The sequence below is a fragment of the Papaver somniferum genome, chromosome 10, assembly GCF_003573695.1.
Source record: "Papaver somniferum cultivar HN1 chromosome 10, ASM357369v1, whole genome shotgun sequence".
Lineage (NCBI taxonomy): Eukaryota > Viridiplantae > Streptophyta > Magnoliopsida > Ranunculales > Papaveraceae > Papaver > Papaver somniferum.
This window is the reverse complement of record NC_039367.1, coordinates 87,212,484-87,235,609: the sequence shown is the minus strand read 5'-3', so window position 1 is coordinate 87,235,609 and position 23,126 is coordinate 87,212,484. Positions and strand designations below refer to the sequence as shown.

The 23,126-nt window shown below is 38.1% G+C and overlaps 1 pseudogene; it reads right to left on the bottom strand.

Annotated features, from left to right (window-relative positions):
* Positions 1-396: 396 nt before the first annotated feature.
* LOC113315875 lies at positions 397-1,655 on the bottom strand (annotated as a pseudogene).
* Between the last annotated feature and the right edge of the window lie 21,471 nt (positions 1,656-23,126).

Below are 23,126 nucleotides of genomic sequence, written 5' to 3'. Positions count from 1 at the left end.
TCTTCTAATGACTCATCTAAAATATCCATTTTATCAATGAGTTCCTGGGATCCAAAGTACCAAATCTTGCGAGTCTGCCACCACCTTCATAATTACGCTCGAATACACAACATAAAAACCAACATCAAAATTAAAGAACACATAACAACATCGGAAATCGAATTTACAGAACTATTGGTGGTCAATTAGTCTAAACAAGAGAGTTTAGGTAATATGCATCTTCCTGTAGTATCAGCTCTTGTTTAGAGTAATGCTGAAACTGGACATGTCTACTAAGTTCACAATCATAGATATCAACAAAAAAAGACATGTTTAAAAGCCATCTAAATGTTAATACGGTATTTTCCAGTATGCAAGCAGCAAAGAGAAATGAAATTAACCAAGTGTAGGAGCAAATTACCTTCGAAACCTAACAGTGTTTGAATCCAGTGCATCTCTCAAAGCTCCATAACCATTTGCCAGACTGAATGCAGCAACTGCAGGCTTGTTGTATCGAATCAAAGCTGAAAGACATCCATATAAAATACATAAGAGGTCAGATGTATTTCAAGTGACGCCATTGAACATCAACCATCCTCAGTATAGATAATAAAGCTACATATCCAAACTGATGACATGAATACAGAATAGACGATATATATTACTTGCATGATATTGCACCAAGTTCGGTTCGAGCGGTAACATCTGGATCTAAGGTGAGATTATCCAGCAGGGGTTCTAGCTTCCATTACAAGTTGCTGACTTTTAGGATTGCTTTGAACTATGGTAGTTATAACCTCGATATCCTTTGCTTGGATGCCTGCACTTCAGTTCTTCAGGTGTTCAAGAAGGGGGACTAAACCACCAATTGTATGCAAATCTGTCAGGCACATACTAAAGCATTAATTTACATAACAACACGAAATTAAATATTACTAAGTCATACAAAGGCATCAACTTACCGTTTTCCATGTCAATGGATTCAACATTCTCTTGCAATTCTTCCAACAGATCTGCAAAATAAACAAACCATAAGCAGGTTACTTAAACTGACACAATGATAACAGAACAAAACCCAAAGCGATAACATTTCATGGTTAATTTAGTTTACATTCGACCTATGCGGAAGTAACACCTTGATATTCCAATACATATTCAGGAGTCTTCTTAGCAAGAGTAATCTCTTTCATCCTTTTTACCACATCAACCGTCTGAGCCGCATAGCTTCCATAAACCATCTCTTATCCTCCTCACTGCAGATATAACAACAAACAAATTTCATCCAATGCAAATGACATAGTTATCTCTTATCATGTCAAGTAGACTTACATTTATGTCATACACTAATTGAATGTAATCAAACCATCAGCATAGCAACTAAACGGTACTTAATATCAAAACCACAGGTATTTGTTTGGCCAAGATATTTATAGCTTATGAACGACAACTTACTGATGTCTATTTATCCACCTCCCTTGACAAACATTTCTAACAGTTTTTTCTCCTTGAGTCTTTGGCAATAAGAATAAAAAACTTGAGTTCATCCCTTTTGGTATGAATCTTCTACTCCAACAGAATTTTATAGTTGATACCAAGTCATGTTTTATAATATTCCAACAGCTTCTAAAGAAAATACCAGAAAATCCATCTGGACCAGGAGCACTCTCTGGATCCATTTCAAAAATAATAACTTTAATCTCTTCCTCTTCTGGGATATCATCTAATTTTCTTTGATCGTCTTCACTAATGATTTTTGGTATAACATCCAACAATTTTTATGCTCCATTCACAGGCTGAAACTCAAACTTTTTTTGAAAATGATTAACCAAAGCTTCAGCTATTTTATCTTGATCTGCAATTACATTACCATCATTGTCTTCAACTTCACTAATCATATTTCTGGCATTTCTAATTTTCATTTTGGTATGAAAAAAATTGTATTAGCTGAACCTTCCTTTATCCACTTGACTCTAGCTTTTTGCCTCATCAGAGTATTTGCTTGAGTTTCTCTACTAGCATGTTCATTTTTGGCATTTACTAAATTAGTAAGAGCTTCCTCATCAAATGGGTTATCATCTGAAATTTGAGTTTCCAGATTAACTTTATCTTCAGATTCTTTTATCTTTACTTGGACATCACCAAAGACTTCCCAATTCCAGGTATTGAGAACTTTTTTTTTTAATTCTGTCATCTTGTATAAAAACTGAAAAGAATGATCACCCACAACAATATTTGACCAACAATTTGAGACAACTTGCATGTAATATGGATGACTTAGCCACATTTTTTGGAACTTCCTTGGAGTGTTTTTTGGATTTGGTATACTATCACATCCTCCTAACAAAGGAGCATGATCAGAAACAATTCTCATGCCAACCTTATACCCCCAGTCACTATATAACTGTAACCATTTTTGATTAGACACAACCCTCTCCAAATTGCATAAATTTCTCTTACTGCCATGTTGGCAGTTAGGCCGTGAGTATTGTAAACCAGTTTTATTAGGAGCTTGTATTAATTCATACTGATTTAGACAATCACTAAATTCTAACATTGAGTTCCTATTAGGAAGTCTATCACCCACCTTATCATCATGAGTAAGCACTGCATTGAAATCAACTAAAATAATCCATGGTTTATTAAGATCACTTATAATTTTCATTTCAGACCACATAAACCTTCTTTGAATAATCTTGACATGTGCATGAACTCCAGACACCAGCACATCTCTAACACTTACAATTAACATTTGACTAGAAACTGAAATAATTTGAGGCTGCTGTATACTTTTGTTCCAGAATAACCAAATATTTCCTTTCATACCAAGACTAGAATTATGAATAACCATTTTTTTCCATATCAGGAAGATTTAATTTACTACAGAAATAAGAACTACAAACAAGATAAACCTGTGGAAATGTTCATAAGCCAAATCAAAGAAAGGAGCAACATACTCCTATACCTTTTGATATTTTTGAACTTATTATACATGAATATTCAATAGTAGATTCAATTAAGGATGTTATTCAAGCTAGTTCTTCAAATGTGGAAAGTATCTCACAAATGATTAAATTCATTGCTAGAATGATCCTCAAGAAGAGATACCTGAAGAAGTAATTATGGAAACTCCTAATATTTTGAAAGTTATTGATGAAAATAATAACTTGAATAACAGTAATGTCAAAATTTTTAATGGGACAAATGGTAAAGTAGAAGATATACCAATTCAAGTTACTTCTTTGGATAAAGTAGTGGAGAAAGAAATGGTTACATCTACTTCAACTAGTACTTCTGTTTCAGCTAGCAAAATTGCTCATAAAAGTCCTACTGCTCCTTAAAAGGTAAATAGTCAGATTCCACAAAATAATAAGTACAATTTTAGAAAACATCCTGGTAAAGGGGGAACTAGAAATCCCCCAACCAAACAATGAAGATAATTTTTTGGAATATCAGGGGCCTAAGAAGAGTAAGGGCCGAGGATAAACTTTGGTCTTTAGTAAATCAAATTATTCCTTCCTTAGTTTGGTTTGTGGTCTTCTTAAATCTACATTCATAATTTATATACCCCACACTTTTACATGAAGAACAAAATTTTGGACAATCTGGAATCAGAACATCTTGAAAGAAGCCTCCATATTTGGTCCCAATCCAGACCTTGCTAGGAATGTGCTGAGAAAAATCTACCTCAACCAATACATTTGCATAATATCCAACCTCACACCTAGATGTAGCATTATCAATATTGAGTGAAGTTTCAATTTCCTTACATATTGTAAACAAATTTTTTTCATTCCAGAATTCCAATCCTAAACCAGGAAATCTAACCCATACCATTGCCTTTGAAGTTCTTTGACTTGCAAGTCTGAAGTTGTAAACCTAATTTCTGACCTGTAAGATTTGATTCAACACTTCCCATATCTGAGATTTAATAGGTTGTTTATCCTGATCATTATCAAGCTTAATAGCAAAGAAACCCCTTCCTAGAGGAATGAGTCTACAATCTCCCACCAATTTCCAATGAATTCTTAAAATAACTGAAGCATCAACAAGTTTGATCTTCTGTAAATCAAGCCTTCTAATAAGAGAAAATTTCCAGGTATCTAAGCTCTTTTCAAACAATTCATCAAGTAACTCAATCGAAGGAATCTTCTTAAAATTTTCTCCATTACTAAATCTATCCATCTCAGAAATATTATGATTAATCGAAGTATTTTTTGGACATGAATCCATTAACAAAACACTTCAATTAATACTCAGTAATCATTATAATTCAAACAACCAGAAGGAAATTTCACCTGAATTAACTGCTTCGAGCACTGAAAGCGAGATCAGGGGAAGAATTTTTCGCCGAGTTAATCTCCCGATCCTCAGAGAACAACTCAGTCTGATCTCAATTTCTTGACAAGAGAGAGAGTTTGCGTAGGCTAAAAATGACGGGTACACCACAGGCGTATGCTGAAAAATTCCTTAAATGGGTGCAAGAAGTACATGACATGAGTGAAGAAGATCAGATGTTGCAATTTGTGAGTGGCGCGAGTTCGTTGGTTGTTGTTGAACTCAATAGGAGCAAAATTCAGGATATCCAGATGGTTATTCAGGTGGTAAGAGAGATTAGTAGTTGCATAATAATAGAAGATGTGCAAAGCTGTGAAGGTAAGGCTAAAGGAAAGGAAAAATATGTAGGCAGTAAGCGCAAACATGAGCCAAAGGAAGATGAATTATTCCCTTCAGCCCGGAAATATAAGGGATGTTTCATTTGCAAAGGATTAAATTTTGCAAGAAGCTGTCAACTCAACACTATGCATCAGTTGGAGATGACTATGGGAGTCATTCCATCAAGACTAATGAAGGCCAAAGTTGCAAGGTGCAACAGGCAACATGAGATGTTGGCATGTGGCATGTTGGCATGTCCGTGGAATTGGGCTGGCCCAAACTCAAGGACGATACAAGCAGGTAGAATAGACTAAAAATTATTCTATGCATAAGTTCATGGCAAGGCCATAGCTTGAACAAGTGAAAACAAGTTGGTAATGCAAGAGTAGCATTTCCATTATCATGCAACTTGGCAAAGTGAAGCATATGACCCCATGAGTAACTAGAATGAGTTTAACGAATTGGCATTGAATATGGAAGCACAAGAATGGTACGTGCATTATCTTAGAGAAATAAGTTGGCAGTGCCAAGGTGGCGGGCATCAGATTAAGGCCAAAGTCTAGTAATGCGCAATAGTTGTGCAATACAGCTCAAGTGACGATTAGGAGTTGGTTACGACCTTCACAAGCATGCCAAACATACGAGACAAAGAAGAACGGTTATAAAGGGAGTTTATAATCGTGAGAGAATGTTGCCAACTTCTTTGGAACATGTGTTGGATGATTGGCTCGAGTTTGAAGAGAACTGGCCAATGTGGCAATAGGCGGTTATGCAACTGCTCCACGGGACAGATGGTTGTTTCCTGCGTGTGCAGCGGTTGTGCACGGTTTTGGAAAGTTAAGCTGATGTATAAATAGTCCTAAGGAAGGGAAAGTTCGGCAGGCTAACACAGGAGAGTGTGAGACTCAAAATATGAGATTTTTTGTAAAACTAAGGCTTGGTTCAAGTTGAACAAGTCTGTGCAAGTCCCTAAGTGGTAAAGTTTTGTATTTCTTCCCTTTGATACAATAAAATGACACGATTGTGTCATATTCTAAGTGTTACTGGTTGGATGATTGTTGTTAGCAAATTATGGCACGAATGGAATGCATTATGGGGCGCATTTGAGAAGTTTAAGTAAATAGAAAGAAGGTTAAAGACTTTCGCTTGTAAGCAAAAGAGTTGGTTGTTTACATAGGTGCAAACTTATAAAACTGAAATGTAGGTGGGTGAAGTTTTATTCACAGGACCATCGTACTGTCGGGTTACACTTTCATAGAAATCCATCTGGGGTATTTGGAGGTGAGACACTAGCCATGAAAATGCAGAAAAATGAGAGTTTGAGAGAACAACTTAGGAGAGAGAATGGAGCAATGATGACAAATTTTTGATTTTAACATTGTCCAAAATTTCTTAGTACCATTAATGCTTGTGCTAATATGCAGTGCAACTGGGAATTTCTGGCTATTTGTGAATTTTCTTTATTAATATGAGCTAATAGGCGTGATAGATTTTGATTATCTGCGTTAGCAATGAGAGTAATAATTATCTCTATCGATTGGGAAAGATACCATCCTTATAAACTATCATTGCATATACGAATAGTGGTAAATGATTCTTTTAATACTACTTTTGATAATTTCATTAGTTAATTATTATATTTTCTGTATTCATTTTAAGGATAGTCGTTGAATTTATGGATTTGAATTTTTTTCTTTAATTTTTGTTGTATGAGATTGTGTACGATGGTTTCCCCTTCTTTTTTGTTGTTAAATGGTTAATGTGTACATAGTTGTACATATGTTGATTCTTAATATACACATACTTATACACTATTGACCTTTAATTTAAACATAGTTTTTGGGTTTGTAATAAATATATTTTTTGTCCTGTGGGTACGAATGTTAGGTTTGTGTAAAAGTGTACATGTTTGTACATAAATATGCTTTGTGACGTATAGAATCATTAAGCGTGAAATACAGATGTACCCTTGTTTTTTTGGTTTTTATACGTGTACTCCTATTTTGACCGTTTTTTAGAGTGTTATCTCCCGCATGGACTGTTAATTAGACATAAAAAGACTGTTTAGTCTTTTAGATCGCCCAGTTAACAAACAAACTGCTTAGTGTATCGAACTGTCGATTTCAGCTGCTAGTTATCTCAGTTAACAAACGACTTATATGTACGCATAACCATATGTACAGGTCACTATCTCTTTGACGTGTGGCAACCTAGAATTCACCCATTGTTACCAAAGAATTTCAGTAGAAAGAAAAAGAAAAAGTAAAAATGAAGTTAATGTCAACGTAAATTGGTTATCAAACAAGGCCTATATGTTCTAATGTATATGGTTGTTTATATAATAAAAATAAGACTTTTTTAAAAAAAGAAAATTCCTCTAAAATGTTTTTCTTTTGAAGTCGACCTTATTCTTTTCATCTTATTGACGAAAATGACACCTATGATCCGAGGATTATTTCATTTTGTTTTTGATGTTTTTTTTTTTTTAGTTTCTAGATTGCTATAACTTCATTATTTAGTTTCTGTAGAATAATGAAAGAGTTACATAGCAGGCAAGCGAGCAACAAGTTGCGCCGCAAGCTCTTTTTGAATTACAAAACCTATTTTATTTAAAATAAATTCTCGTGGACAGGGAGTCATAACATTGTTGTGCATGACTTTCTGGACCCTCTTGAGTAATCCAACCGCTTTTGGAGCCAAATAACCAAAAGTATCAAAGCAAAGGGGACGAAAGCATGCCCATTATCAACACACGCTTTCTCATCCTTCGATATCTTACCTGAGGCAGACCTTAGTGCTGCTTGCCCGACTGAAAGGCGCCATGTCCAATGCCTACCAAAGTAGATACCCCAGTGAGGTTAACACATGTGTGTTTCCATTAGCCCACCCAAAAATAAGAACATCTGCTAGTTTTAGTGTCGATCTCCCCTCAAGTGGGTCTGTCAGAAAGTTCGCAGGCGCTTCTTTCTTTGCTGAAATGCCATCCCTCCACAGTACATCATATAAGATATCCCTCACATGATCATGTCTATATTTAAAATCAGGTTCTACCTTACAATGAACTGCATGTTCACCATACGAATCCAAGCATCCTATGATGCAAGAAGGACAACGAGAGTCATAGGGATAAAGCGGGATCATCAACCTGTATTTTAGGATAGAACGGTATTCCAAAGGAGATATCTTCTTTCCAAGCCCCTCAATCGGAATAGCAAGAAGAAAATCTTGGGCATGCGCTGCTTGCAAACAACCAAAAATCGCTTTCTGTCTCTCCGTGAGCTTGTAAACTCTATAATATCCTTAACCGCTTTACCAAAAAAAAGTACTCTCCAGAGTGCTTTTTGTTTTAAGGGGGCATTGTCTTTATTGGTGAAGTTGTTAAAATCAAAATCAGGAAGAGTTACTTGTAACGTCTCCAAAGACTTATTAAAGTTGTCATCCATACCTTCCACACCACTGCTCCTCAATATGTGATCCTTTAACCCCCAAGATTTCATATGTGAGGCTAGAAAAGCATATTTTGATGCCTCCCTAGCAGTATAAAGGCCATGACCTCCATATCTAATAGGTAGAGTAGATAGCCTCCATTGTAGATCTCCAAAGAACGATCCCCCACAAACCACAATGCCCTCTATCACTTCTCTCAAGCCTCTATCAAATATATTTACCGCCTTCATAATACAGTTTGGGTGACAAATGCGAATCCCAAAAAGCAGCTTAGAGATGCACATACATGTTCGTAAAAGCAGCAATTGACTTTGAGGATCGTGGAGCTTGGATAAAATATGCATCAAATCCACTGCTTTTTCAGCTCTCTTAATGGCAAGGCCCTTCACAAAGCCATCATCAAGGATAAACGCGCCGCCCAATAGTTTTACTCCCTTATCTAGTCTTGAAATTTCGACAGGAAACATCCCATCAATTATCCTTCGTCCATCACAAGAAGGCTAAAAAATTTCTGTTTTCTTAATATTCAATATATCAGTCCTAGCGCGGGCCCTTCTGTTTTGACAATACTGAGTGTTTTTGCCACTTCCTCGGTGTCGCCAATAAGAGTGCCATCATCAAGATACCAGACCTGTAGGGATAATATGCATTGCTCATTTATCGTAGTTATAAGTTTATGAAGCACCAGAGCAAATAACAAAGTCCTTAAAGGGTCGCCTTGTTGTACCCATGTAGATGAATAGATAAAGGAGTCCCCCACATACAGCCGTGTAGGTTGACCATACAAGTATTCCACCCAAGGAGAAATAGATGGACAAAGATTACGTACCTCAAAAAGCATAGCTGTTTGGTCAACTAGGTTAAAAGGATTGGTGAAGTCTACAGTTAGCATAGAGAGGCTAGCGTCTGCATGATGTTTACTGACAAACTCATTCACATCATGTAGGATTGCCTCAACACCACCTGAAACACCTACTCCAAACTGGAAACTTGTAGATACGCTTCCATGTTGTTGTCGACCACTTTTATTTCCACTTTGGACACCAGTCGATGCCAGATTGTCCCAATAGCAATGGGACGGATACTCTTATCGGTTTAAGGAGGGGTGTTAAGGGAGACGATGCAATGAACTCCGCTAGGTTAAGAGGGAATCTCCTACCAAGCTAAAGATTAACAACCCTATTTATGGCCATGACCATGTCGGAAACAACAGTGGAGCCTTCCCCACAGAAAGAATCCAACAAATGTTATGCCCGAAGGCCATCTCTTTCACACGAAGTTCCCTTAAGGAACGATTTAATACAACTAAGAATGGTACCTTCTTCGGCCACTAAACGCGTCTCATGAAGCATACATGTTGGTTTCTGTGGAGGTGGCATAGTCAGATGCTTATCTTCAAGTGCTTTCCTTTTGTTCTCATTGTACGGCACCACCCCAGATGAACTAATAGCTTTAACAGCCGCTGTAAAGTGCCCATCCGCAACCTTGCGCAAACTAGTTAGACATTAGTGCCGATAATGTTTTCTTCCTCCATGTCATCACCTAATCTAACACCACCTGTTGCCGGCATCTTTAAAATCTCACGGACAAGCTTTAGAGTCCCACCAGGTTCACCCCAAAGTGCAAGTTCTTTGAGGATTTGTGTCTGCTGTGTCGCCTTGCGGTTACCAGACTTGCATTCAGCTTTACCTTTAGGTCGGAATACTCGCAAATTGCATCGAGGAAGCAACAAAAGCCTGACCCAATGTTTAACATTTTTAGGTTCCGCCGCGACTTTCTGTGATGCTGCTTTCAGGGCATGGGAAAAGGCCAACCTGCATCCTCTAGGAATACTCTTAACAGTACATACTGGAGCTCTAAAGACTGCATCCACATTCACTTCATTCAGTTCGAAATCCTTGTCCAGCTGCACTAAATCCTCTTGTAGACCAGGCCTAGGCACTCCAACAATTGTTTCAGCTACTTTTCCAGAACTCGCACATATCTCATGCTTACACGCTCTGCTCCAAGCCTGATTGCTCATGCATTAGAAGCACAACCATTGCCTTAAAGTTTTCAAAGTTTCCTCTAAACCTACGAAAACATCAACATCAGTTCTTATGGCATGTTGGAGTGCAGTCTTCCTTTCCTTATTGCATAGGTGTAGTCTCTTCAGATGGGGAATCAAACATGAAAAACCTTTACTCCTAATCCCCCCATCTGGGCACCCATGAAAGTCCCTAAAAGGACATTGCAGAACACCTTTACCTGCGGCATTTAAAGGAAAAAAAACCAAACAGTTGTAGCCCCAGTATCGGCTAAATCAGCAGAAGAAGGTAAATCCACCAGAATGCAAACAAAATCGTGGTGCGTGAAGAACAAAACTAACAGAAACAAGTACCAATACAAGCAGAGAAATACCTAAAAAACCACACATTCACAAGATGAGAAACATCGTGGGAAGACAAAATAAAACAAACAAACTAAGGAAAACCCTCCACGCCACTCTAACCCATCGAGATGATTGTGGTGGTAGTGGTGAGAATAGAGGGTGTGGTGTTTTACAGGCGGAGGTTTGGTAGGTGGTTTAGGTTTCAGGCGATTGCTACAAATATTATTTTATTTTATTTTGAAGCTTTGTGTTTGGATTATTTTATTTTATTTTGAAGCGTTTTTTTGGGGATTTTGTGTTCATAACTAGTCTTAAAACACCAAGGTGAACAAACTTGTGGTACAAAAAATTCACCCATATGTTGAGAGTTACAAGAACTCCATTTTCCCAAAAGTGATACAAAAACCCCAAATTTTTTATAATGTTTAAACGGTCCGCGAGTTATAACCCCAAAGGTGTCACTATCCATCCATAAAAACCCATCAAAACAAAAGTAACACAAAAACCCCATCAAAACAAAAGTAACACAAAAACCCCAAAGAATTTTGATGAAACCAATTTTGAAATTTGGGGTTTTTCTATCACTTTTTAAAAATTTGGGGGTTTTTGTATCAATTTTGTTTAATATGGAGTTTTAATTGATCCCAACATTTGAATGGGGTTTTTGTACCACAAGTTTGGTCACCTTGGATTTTTATGACTAGTTCTGATGTTTAAATTAGATCATTCAAGTTTTCTAATAACTCCATAACAGCTCTCTCATAATTTATTTCTTCTTATTTTCTGTCGTCGCCTCCCCTTCTTCATTTATTTTTTCCACCTCCTCCTCTTCTCCAACTACTAGAAGCACTTCATCTTCTTCCTTCTGCACCACCACCAGATCGACGATAATATCTTCATCTTCCGTCTGTTTTTTCCCCAACCACCAACCACATCACCTCCTCCTTTCACTCAACGTATATAAAATACAGATCGAGTATGCGAATTGAGAAAAATAAAAAGGTGAAAATTAAATTAAATCTAGAGATCTAATTTTTAGTATGAAATAATGTAATTTTTCTTCTCAATCTATCTATTTTAAAGTTGAATGTCAAAAAATTTGGCCTTTTTAGTGTAAGATCTGATCTTTGACTACTAATACTAAGTTTTAATTCAAAAACATGAATCAAACTAAAGCGAGTTGAGATCAGGTTTACCTGAAGAAGGTTGTTACGGAAATAAAAGATAATAATAAGCGAGGATTTACTGTTTGTTTATGATAGACACATTTATGTGTCTAATATGTCTCAATTATATATATTGTTAGTCTTCGATTTTATACTTATTGTGTTATTTTATGTCCTTTTAGGAATCTTTAGAGAAATAAGCTCTTGCGGCAAAATGGGCTTGAAAAGTAGTGTTTTACACCCGGAGAAAATTACTAAGGGCACCCCAGAAATGCACCAGAGGCGCCCCAGAAATATGTTGGAAAAACCCCATAAAAAGTGTTAAAGGCACCTCATAAAATTACTATTTCCGCCCCAAAATTGCTATTTCCACCCTAATTGCTATTCGCATCTCATCTTTGGTTAAGGGGCAACCTTCTTCTCCATTTGAAAACAAATTTGGCGGGAAAATATTATTTTATCTGCATGGAATTCTGGAAAATATTTGGAGTTGATTTCACGAGATTTTCTCGTGGATTTCAATTGCAAATATCCTGTTTTACCTAAACAGGATTGGTAAGAGTTGTGGAATTAAAAAAAAAAGGGAAGATTATATTGTTTCACGATAAAACAGGGAAGAAATATCTCGTTTTATAGTTGAATTTATGGTGAATTTTATACGGAAGTTAAGTGCAGTTAAGAGAGTATAATCTCCTAGGTTGCATATATTATTCGTATCAACAGAGTTTGGGAAGTATTGAAGACAATTAAGCGTGAAGAATCAAGAAAATGAAAAATATCCCGTGAGAATATTTTTCATTCATTACGGATATTTGTGGAGTTATGAGGAGATTTGATGCGCCTGGAGTGTATAAATAGGAGCTACATGAGTCCTAGAATGGGGGTCGAGAGTTGGGAGAAGAGAAAAAATTCTTTTGAGAGTGTCTATAATATGAGGAGCTAAATCCAAACACTGGGACGACGGAGAAAGTTGTGTTTCATCCATGTGGTAATTAAAATTAATTCTTTTATAACTATTTGCATAGAATTTAATTGTTTTATGAATTCTATTAATTATTTGTTATTTTGTCTGATGTCGCATGCTTAGTTTTAATTACTTTTGATGCGTCATTCTTACAACTTACAACTAATGTTTTATGAATTCTATTATTGGCAAAGAATTAGAGTCACAATTTATTTTGTTTGAGCCATTATTGCCTAGAATTAAATTCTGAACCACTTGAATATGAAAAACAGCTGAATTCTTGGTCCCAGTATCTCGCACCAGTGTTAATAATATTTTTGTATAAAAATTATTTATTTATTATTTTAAAAAAAATATTTAATCTTTACAAGTCCGAGTGAACGACAACCTATTTACTACAGCTATAAAATTTTGATTAGTTTAGGGACCAAGAGATGACCTAGTGCAGAGGATTTGACCAAAAGCAAACTATGGTTCATTTCTTGTTTCCACCATTGTAACTGTGCTGGAAAGAGCACGGAGCTATTTAAAGAACAATGTACAGTTGGAACTTGGGACTGGGAGTGCCGTTTAATGGTTATGTTGGGTTTAAACTACTACACCTAAGCAAAATGATATTTTTGGTTAATTTTAGAAGGGATTAATCCAAGTTCTACGAAGATGCTACGTTCTAATTATATAAATGGTTCATTTTCTGTGCAATTGTGCTTGACAAGGAATATGAAGATTTAGAATGAAATGCATAGTTAGACTTAATTAGCTTTTTGTTCAAAGAGCAGAGATAAATCCTAGACTGTTCTGAACAGGAGTGGACAATAAATCTTTAGGAAATCTTCTTGAGTACTGTGGTACATTTTTGTTAACTTGGCATGCCTATTTTAATAACTCCTCATATGAATTTCTTACTTGCCATATTCTTTATGTGTATTTTACATATATTTTCCTTCTCTTTTTTTTTTTTTTTTGCTATATAAACATATATATACACATTTCTATAGTTTTAGTTTGTTTTTTTTGCTATATAAACATATATATATACACGTTTCTATAGTTTTACTGCTAGCGGCAGCTATGGTACTGGCAGCAGTAGTACAAGAGCAAATTCACGTATTCAACTATGTCTTTCATTAGATGGTATTCAACTATGCCTTTCATTAGATATGATGTGTATTTTTGTGCTTCTCTTGAACCATTTAATTGTCATCTGGACTTGTATAATACCTCTTGTAATTTATCTTGCAGGTACAAGACAAGTCGATATGTGTTCACTAGAGATGCTGATAAGGTATTTGCACGACGCTAATTTTGGTTTCATCTGTTTTTTCTTTCATTTTGATGAAACCAAAATTGGCTTCATCTAATTTTTGTTAGTTTTTGTCAACGAAATCAATCTTTTGGAGATATGATGTCTTTTTTTTTGTAACCAGTTCTGGTTTTATCTAATTTTTATTTCTTGTTTTCGAGTTATGTCGTTGAAAATCAATCTTATTGGTTATACTGTAAATAGATACCGAGAATATTTACTCAGGGATCATTTATGTGTATGTTTTTTTGCTGCGGAAATTGATCATCGAGGAGAAAGAATTGTTGAAAGGCTTGAAGAATGAACAAGGTGAAGAAGTATATACTGCAGTTGTTCATGCACTTGTGGATCTCAATGAGTTTAACCCAGGTGGTAGATTTCCAATTCCAACATGTGCTGTTGATGGTAGGTTATTAACGTGTGCTACCTCATCTTTTTTGACATCAAGATAACAACAAAAGAAGGTAATAAATTCTTGCATATTAACCACTTTCGATTGACATATCTTCTCATTCTGTTTAATAAGTACGTTTCACTCCTTAACATATTTTCCTGATTCGAACAGTAAAAATCGGGTTGTCGGCATCTACCATACTGCTTTCTTAAGCATATCTTAGTCTTTAGGTAGCGCCACTATCGTACCATTCTCATAACCGCCATGGTGTTCTTTTGATTTGCGTGTCTTTTATCATCGTTGATTTTTTTTAATTGACATGTAGGCATGCCATATCAATAAGGACATTTCAATGACGTCTTTTTATCAATGGGAATATATAATATCTCCTGTAATTTTCCTTGCAGTTGAATAGAAATTTGTGCGAAACCAATTATGGTTTCATATTATTTTTGATGAAGCCAAAACTGGTTTCATCGTGCGAAACCAATTATGGTTTCATATTATTTATGATGAACCCTGAACCAAAACTGGTTTCATCGTATTTCTGATTAAATAGAAATTGGTTTCATCTAATTTTTGTTGACGAAACCTTTGGTCGACTGTGGTGGTGGAGCAATGAAGATATTTGCCTGCTGCATCCTCAGCTCGGAGGATCCGTAAACGAGTTCAATATTTCCAAGGCTCATTGGAAAATGACAATTTTGACAGTGATGATGTCACGGAGAAGAGAAGGAAGGTTCTCACCAGTATCATTGTTGCAGGAGAATCTGAAACTCCGGATGTTGCTCCAAAAAAGTTGACTGTGGTGGTAGGTTTCATCTTATTGTGTTTCTTTTATGATGAAACCAAATTTTATTTTCACCTGATTTTTTCCTAGTTTATTCAGTCTGACTTAGAAGTCGGCGTGTTTGGTTTCATCATTGAAGTTTGTGTTGGTGAAATGACAATACGTGGAAAAATGATGAAACCAATTTCGGTTTCATCTAGTTTTGGTGAAACCAATTTTGGTTTCATAATTTTTTTTTGATTTTGTTAAACATTGATCAATGAAATTCATTTTTTGTGGCGGTGGCGGCTGGTTGGTGGTGGTGGTCGGCGATAATGGTGGTGTTGCTCGGCGACGGTGGTGGTGGTCGTCGGCGGTGGTCTGTGGTGGTTGTCGGCATCGAAGACGGTGGCGCGGTGGTGGTTGGCAGCGGTGGTTTGTAGTGGCGTTGTGGTGGCGATGATAGGAGGTGATGGTGGTGCGATGGTAGTTGTCGATGGTGGCGGCGCGGTGGTGGCGCGGTGGTGGTGGTTGGTGACGGCGGTGGTGGTGGTGGTGGTGATATAAAAAATAAAATAAAGGTGCGGTTGATTTTCGTTTTTATTGGGGTGATTTAAATTAGAAGGGTAATGTAGACAGTTTATGTTAAATGGGGTTTTTTTGTTTTGCTTGAGTTTTTGTGCATGGATAGTGACACCTTTGGTATTTTTCGCGAACTATTTTGTATTTCTCTTCTAAAAACATACCTATTTTGCTTTACCCCTCTTAAACCAATAATTGGTAAATCCCATGCAAACTATTTTGTAATTCCCCTCTAAAAAGATATCTACTTCCCATTACCCCTTTTAGATCAATAATCGGCAATCCCCAATCCGTTATAACTGTTTGCTGGTTAAGTTAACACGTGTTATACACGTGCTGAAACGTCACTTTATCTCTCTCCCCTAATCTCTTTATGTTCTTCTTTCTAGCAAAAGTAAACCCCATTAATGAACAAGTTCGAGGACAAACAAACAGATGAAATTCCAAAGCATTAACAATTGGAAATCACTAGTCAACTAGTAATATCACTCACTTAGCACAAATTAACCAACGAAGGTGTTTTCCTTTGGGGGCCATATACAACACAGATGATGTAATCCGTAATCAAATCCCACTCTCTAGATGAAACAAATGGAAGATTTTATCAGTACATACCTTTAGTTATCATTTCTTATCCTTAGTGCATACATCTAATCATCCAAAAATTAGACCCAACTTTCAAATTTGATTACAATTACTTTCAGGTGAGCTTCAATTTATGAATTTCTACCTTGATTTCTTGAATTTTCGGTCAAAATCAAATGTGTTTCCAACCCATTATGATTTGATCAAACCCTATTGAAATCCCTAAGTCAATTCGTTATTCTTCTTCGTCGTCAGTGTCTACCGTGATTCATAAATTTTTTAGGTGGGATTTTCTAAATGTTATTCACCTAATAACAACTAAAGTTGAAAGTTGTTGGTGTGAAATCTTTGGATTTGTTGAAACGAAAAATTGATTGGCACAATAGTTAAAGATGAAGAATGGAAAATTGAAGTTCTAGTTTTCTCCAAAATCAAATGGGTTGCCGGTGAGGCAGGGAAAAAGATGACATTGGTATTTCCACGATTTATTAAGATATCGCGACACAGTCTGATTAGTTTTATAACTACACAAGCACATATAATCAGGTGGTCACAGCAGTTATAACGACCAGGGAATTTATCAAATAATGACTTTTAGTGGGGTAATACAAAATAGGTATCTTTTCAGGGGACACACAAAATCCTTTTTTTTGTTTTTTTTTTTGGCTTTGTGTTTTTTTTTGAATAAGCTAGATGTGGGGTTATATTGATATAACCAATTTTTTTTTGCCTTTGTCGGTAAATTGAACTTTAGTTGTCATACTTAATTTTTTTTGGTAATCGTTTAGTAATTTTTTAGGTGGTCCCAAATCAGTTTAGTTTTTTGGGAAAACACGTTTACTATTTGGTCCATAATTATTTAAGAATATTATATGAATGAAGGTAACCTTCCTGTTAATTTGTATTTATTTTTTTGTAACAGTTTGTTTCAGAAATGAACTTCATATAAAAACCTAAAAAAACAGATTTAATTCCAGAAATGAAATCCATATAAAGAAACTGACTTCATTCTAGAAATAAAGTCCATATAGAGAAACGGACTTCTACATCGTCTTCGTCATTCTTCAACATCATATCGATGTTCTAGCATCTATACCACGTACTGCCAAGAGGCATGCACATTCAGCAGGTGTTAATGAGGTTAAAAAATGTTCTTTCTTTTAAATTAAAAAAAGAAGAAAAAAACGCATCCCTAAACTTTTCTCTCATGTTTAGTTCTCTCTTTATCTCTCACCATTCTTAGGTGCAGATTCAAACCTAATCTTGTTCCTTTGATATCCCTGTATGTTCACCTTTCATCATCCACCACGTGTATAGAAAGTAACACGTGGAAGGAATGCCAAGCAAGATATCAAAATAGGATAACAAGCAACTCATCCAAAGATGCCACCTGCCAGCAGATCTAACGATCAGGAACAGAGGATCACATAAGTATGATGACTTAGAAGAGCACCAGATAATACCCCTTGGGTAATCCCGAGGAAAGTCCCAGATCAACGGCCGAGAGGATGTTCGGCTGACAGAGATGTGACCAAGACAGAGACACTTGTCTGACACGAGCAGACATCCATCTACCAGCATTAAATACCAAAGAGATAGGAACGTGTCGATCAGTCTGTGGAAGAGGCGAAGATAACCCTTCGTATTCGAACTCCAACCGCAGATCTCTGCGTAATGGGCACAAAGCACAAGAAGATAAGATCACAACGGCACCTCAGAAGTAGGGCCCACGTTCCAACCCTATAAATACCCCTCTCCATTAGAGGAAAGGGGTCGACCAATCGAGAGCAACTTTAGGAGAATATATGATAGAGAAACGGGACACCAAAATAATTGATTGCTGAGCCGTATGAGGTAGGAAACTCTCAAGTACGGTTCTAAGGGAAGGAATCGAACCACCTATTCCGACCGAGGAGAAAGAAGAGTAATTTACCCCCTCTGCTCTCGCAGACTTGTGAATATCCTAAAGTCATTCGACTATCTTTGTAATCGTTCAATACATAGTGAAACACCAACCCCGTGGATGTAGGTCTTAGTGCCGAACCACGTAAATCACTGTCTTATTTACATTTCAGTACTTTACATCCTGCGTGGACTTCATGTGCATCATGTTTATACTTGATTCATTTACTTATTCTTGTATACGAGCACTATTTATGGTAATACTCGACTAGACAATGACGAGCCCGAAGGCTTCGAGTCGATGAATCGATATTATCATCCTCTTTACATATGAAACGTACAGTTCTAGGATTAGAGCGTATGCGAGTATTGTTTGTGAACACGTGGATGCCCTCGTGATTTATGTGCTCACAATCTGGCGCTAGAAACAGGGACTTTGTCCGGTAAAAGATTTATCTTATCCTGTGATTTCATTTTAAATGCGCACTATAGATGTGCCCTATTCCGGGTTCAGCGTGCTTTCAAAACTTCTTTTTTCTGGGTATATGGACTTCATTTTCGCAAATACCATTTCAAAACAGACAAATCCGTGGCTATCTATCACCAATTTGCATATGAAGCGTTTTTTATTTTTAAAACGAAGACTTAATAATCCAGATCCATGAGTTCTTGCGACGGATCTGACTTTTCGAGAGTCTTCCTTTTCAAAAGCAGTCTGATTTTCTGATGCTTGTTATCAACATTGATTCGAAGACCTTTTCAAAAGTAATCTGAAAACAACCCATGATTGATGGTTAAAGGATTTGTATTGCGAAAACTAGGCCAATGGGGTCCCTATGTTTCTCTTTTACTAAGGCCCTTGGGCAGCACATTTCCTTTCACTTCAATAATGTTGCCGCTGCGAATGACACTGACCCGATCCTCGTGGATATCGTTGGTTCTCTTTATTTATTCCTTCACGTAGAGAAAGAAGGCTAAAAATGGAAAAGATACTAGAGGCAGGAAAAGACAAAGCTTCATCAAAGGAGACACCGAGAATCACCACGGTCATGACCCGGAGCAAGCAGAAAGGGGACAAAGCTAAAACAGCTACTCAGAGACAGGATGCTACAGAAATCACCTCACCCATGAACACTAACTCCATTGCAGCCGCAGCGCTCAAGGCAGCATCCACAAAGAACAATGCAGCTGTTGTAGCCCTCCAGGCTACAAAATCTAACAAGACTTTGATTTCGAACCAAATCCATCAACAAAGAGAAGGGGTGGCAGAATCTATGACGCATCAGCCCACACATCCACCAGTCTTCGGAATGCCGTCACCCAACGATCAGAATCTAACCATACCAGTGGTTTTAACATCGCGGGTGGAAGCCCAACTAAGGGGACCAAACTTAGAGATACCAGCAATCGAAGATGATCCTCCGCCACCCTTAATACACACGGTAAACGAAGGGGTACAGGCCGGAACTCCCAATCAGGGATCAAACCAGTCCCACCGACTGATGGAAGAGCTCGAGGAATTAAAAAAGAACCAGCAGGTCTACGCAGATGCCGTATCTCTTCTGGAGAGGGAGAACCAAGACTTGAAAGATAGGATTGCCCAAGGCACGAAGACTAGCCAACAACTGGACGAAGAAAGTTCTAAAACACCGTAGCCTAACCGAGACCAAAGAATCCTCCTAGCAAATGCCGCTAAAGGAAACAGTGCATCCGATCTGGAATATGCCGCCGAAGGCTTAGACTATTATGACAGTGAAGATCGAAGAAATAAACGCTCAAATGACCATGAGAACGTGGGATATTACCACGCAATGGAGGAGCTGCGTGATGAGATGATGGCTGAGGTTAGGCAGTTAAAAGCCAGACAAGGCGGAGAAAGGATTGAAGAGGTGATGAATAAATCTAACTCCACGCCCCTAACTCATCGCCTGGAAAATGCCCCAATTCCATTAAAATGCCCTGTCCCAAATTCTGAATGCTATGACGGATCCAGTGACCCCGCGGCACATATCCGGTATTATAATCGTATCTTAGCTCGATGGAGTCGAAACGACGCCGTCCTCTGTAGGTATTTCCCATCAAGTCTGAAGGGATCGGCTCTGTCTTGGTTTGACAACCTGCCACCTGATTCCATCAACTCCTACGATCAACTCGCAGAGAAATTCTTGAGAACCTACATGTACAACAAAGCTGTCAATACCGGAATGGATAAGCTTTTCTCTCTGGAAATTGGGTATAAGGAGAGCACAAGGGAATACACCAACAGATGACACAAGATCTGCCAACCCGTAGGGAGTATAACGTAGTAAGCATCAACTGCTATAAGTGGGGATTAGACCGAATGAGTCCATATTTGTTGAGATCCACGGAAGCGTACCTAAGACAGAAGGAGATCTTCGGATAATTATTGAAAAGTATACTCGTCTTGAAGAAATCCAGCGTGAGAACCCGAGGGCACAAACACAGATGTCTCACCGTACCAATTCCACAGAACAAACCAACAGGGCCCAAAGAAATAGATCAGTGGAACGACAACACGAAGATAGGAAGTAACGAAGCAATGAACGACGGAAAGACGAACGACAATTCGAAGATCAGGTCTATACGAAGCTTAATACTAGCTACGCTCGGATCTTGAGAGATATCAAAGGAAGAGAAAACTTGGAATGGCCGTGGTCTAAGGGAAAACAGCCCCCAAGGACCGAGAAATCTAAAGATTACTGCGAATATCATTGCTTCAATGGGCACCAGACAGAGAAATGCAAAAACATCAAAATAATGATCCAAAAATTAATTGATGCTGGCGAACTCAAGCAATACACACGAAAGGAGGTCAGCGATGACAGATACAAACGAACCAAGCAAGTCCAACTTCCATAGGGAAACCAGATAATCAACACCATCTCATGTTCTGAAACCGCAGGGCCCTGACTTACGGCGCAGATAGGAAAGAGGCTACGAAAGCAATTCGAAGATCACTGCGAATTATACAATACTGATGGCACAAAGGTGGACGAGCACGAAGAATGGATGTACGCGCCTATCATCTTCGATACTGAAGATATCGAAGAAGATATGGAAGACCATAACGATCCCTTGGTCCTCACACTACCAGTGGCCGGATGCAACCTTAAAAAAATCCTCATTGACGGGGGAAGCTCAGTGAACGTTCTATTCTACGACGCCTTCAATCAGATGAAGCTCCATGATGAACAGCTGATGATCTCTTATTACACCATCTACGGGTTCAACGGAGCACCCACAAAGCCATTAGAAGACATCGTATTGCAAGTGAATGCCGGGCCCATGAGAGTAGAAACGTGATTCAGTGTGGTAGACGCCCCATCCCCCTATAACGCCATTATGGGACGAAAATGGGTACATAAAATCAAGGGAGTGGCAGAAACTTACTACCAATGTCTCAGGTTCCCCACACCCGATGGAGTAATGGAAATCAAGGGAGATCGGGTCTCTGCAAAAGAGTGCCAGACCACCCAGGATCGTATCAACAACAAACAGGAAGAACAACGAAAAACCCGGAGGATCAAGAATAAAGAAGCTGCAAAAGAAAAGGCCATAGATCTTTTCCTCGAGAAAACCGCAGGGAAGGGCTTGACAGAAAGTGATAATGTCCTTAACACGGAGGAAAGTACTCAGCAGCCAACGAAGGGTAGAAACATACCAAATAGCAATCAAAGAACGTCCCAGTCCTTGGGGACCCGAAGCCGGTGTTCACGCCAGTGGAGCCCGTAAAAGATATCAACATAGGGACGGAAGAAGACCCAAAGATGATCAAAATAGGGACCATAATGGACGAAGAAAGAGAAAATTCCTTAACCAAATTACTTAAAGAATACGCGGACGTATTCGCCTGGAAGTTAGGAGACATGCCGGGGATTGATCCGAAAATAATCCAACATGAGCTGCGCATCAAACCAGGCACACAACCTTTCAGACAAAAAATAAGAAAAGTTGCACCCGAGTATCATAAGGCAGTAGAAAAAGAACTTCAGAAACTACTAGAAGCAGGCTTCATCAAGGAAGTCAAGTACCCAACATGGATCTCCAACATGGTCATCGTTCCTAAGAAAAATGGACGGGTTAGGATATGCATCGACTTTACTAACCTCAACAAGGCGTGTCCAAAGGGCAGATATCCCCTACCGAGTATAGATCAACTGGTAGAAGCAGTGGAAGGGTACGAAGAGCTGTCATTCATGGACGGGAATTCTGGTTACAACCAAGTAGCCCTGGCAGAAGAAGATCAGCCAGACACAGCATTCTACACCCCGCATGGCCTGTATTGCTACACTAGAATGCCCTTTGGACTTCGAAACGCGGGGGAAACCTACCAGAGAATGGTCGATGCTATCTTCAGGACATGGATTGGTAGTACCCTAGAAGTCTACGTTGATGACATGCTGGTCAAAAGTAGGCTGCGCAAAGATCACCACCAGGACCTGAGAGATATTTTTGAAGCGATGAGGAAACATCACATGAAAGTAAATCCAGAAAAATGCACCTTCGGTGTCACATCAGGGAAATTCCTCGGATATCTGGTAACAAAAAGGGGCATTGAGGTAGACCCCGCGAAGATTCAGGACATAGTGGAAATGACATCTCCGAAGAATTTAAAAGAAGTGCAAAGGCTCAATGGGTCTTTAGCAGCCCTGGGCAGATTCATTGCCCGGTCCTCGGACAAATGCAAGCATTTTTTCAATATTCTCAAGAAAGGGAGTAAGTTTGAATGGACCGCAGAATGCGAAGAAGCCTTCCAAAGAATCAAGGACCACCTGGCTTCAATTCCAATCCTGCAGAAGCCTGATCCTGATAAGGTTTTGGCGTTGTACATAGCAGCGACCGAAGACGCAGTTACCGCAGTACTGGTCAAAACGAATACGAAGATAGAACAACCTATCTATTATGTTAGCAAGATCCTCAATTCTGCGGAAAGGAATTACACAAAGATCGAACAACTCATCCTGGCATTAGTATGGGCCACTCAAAAGTT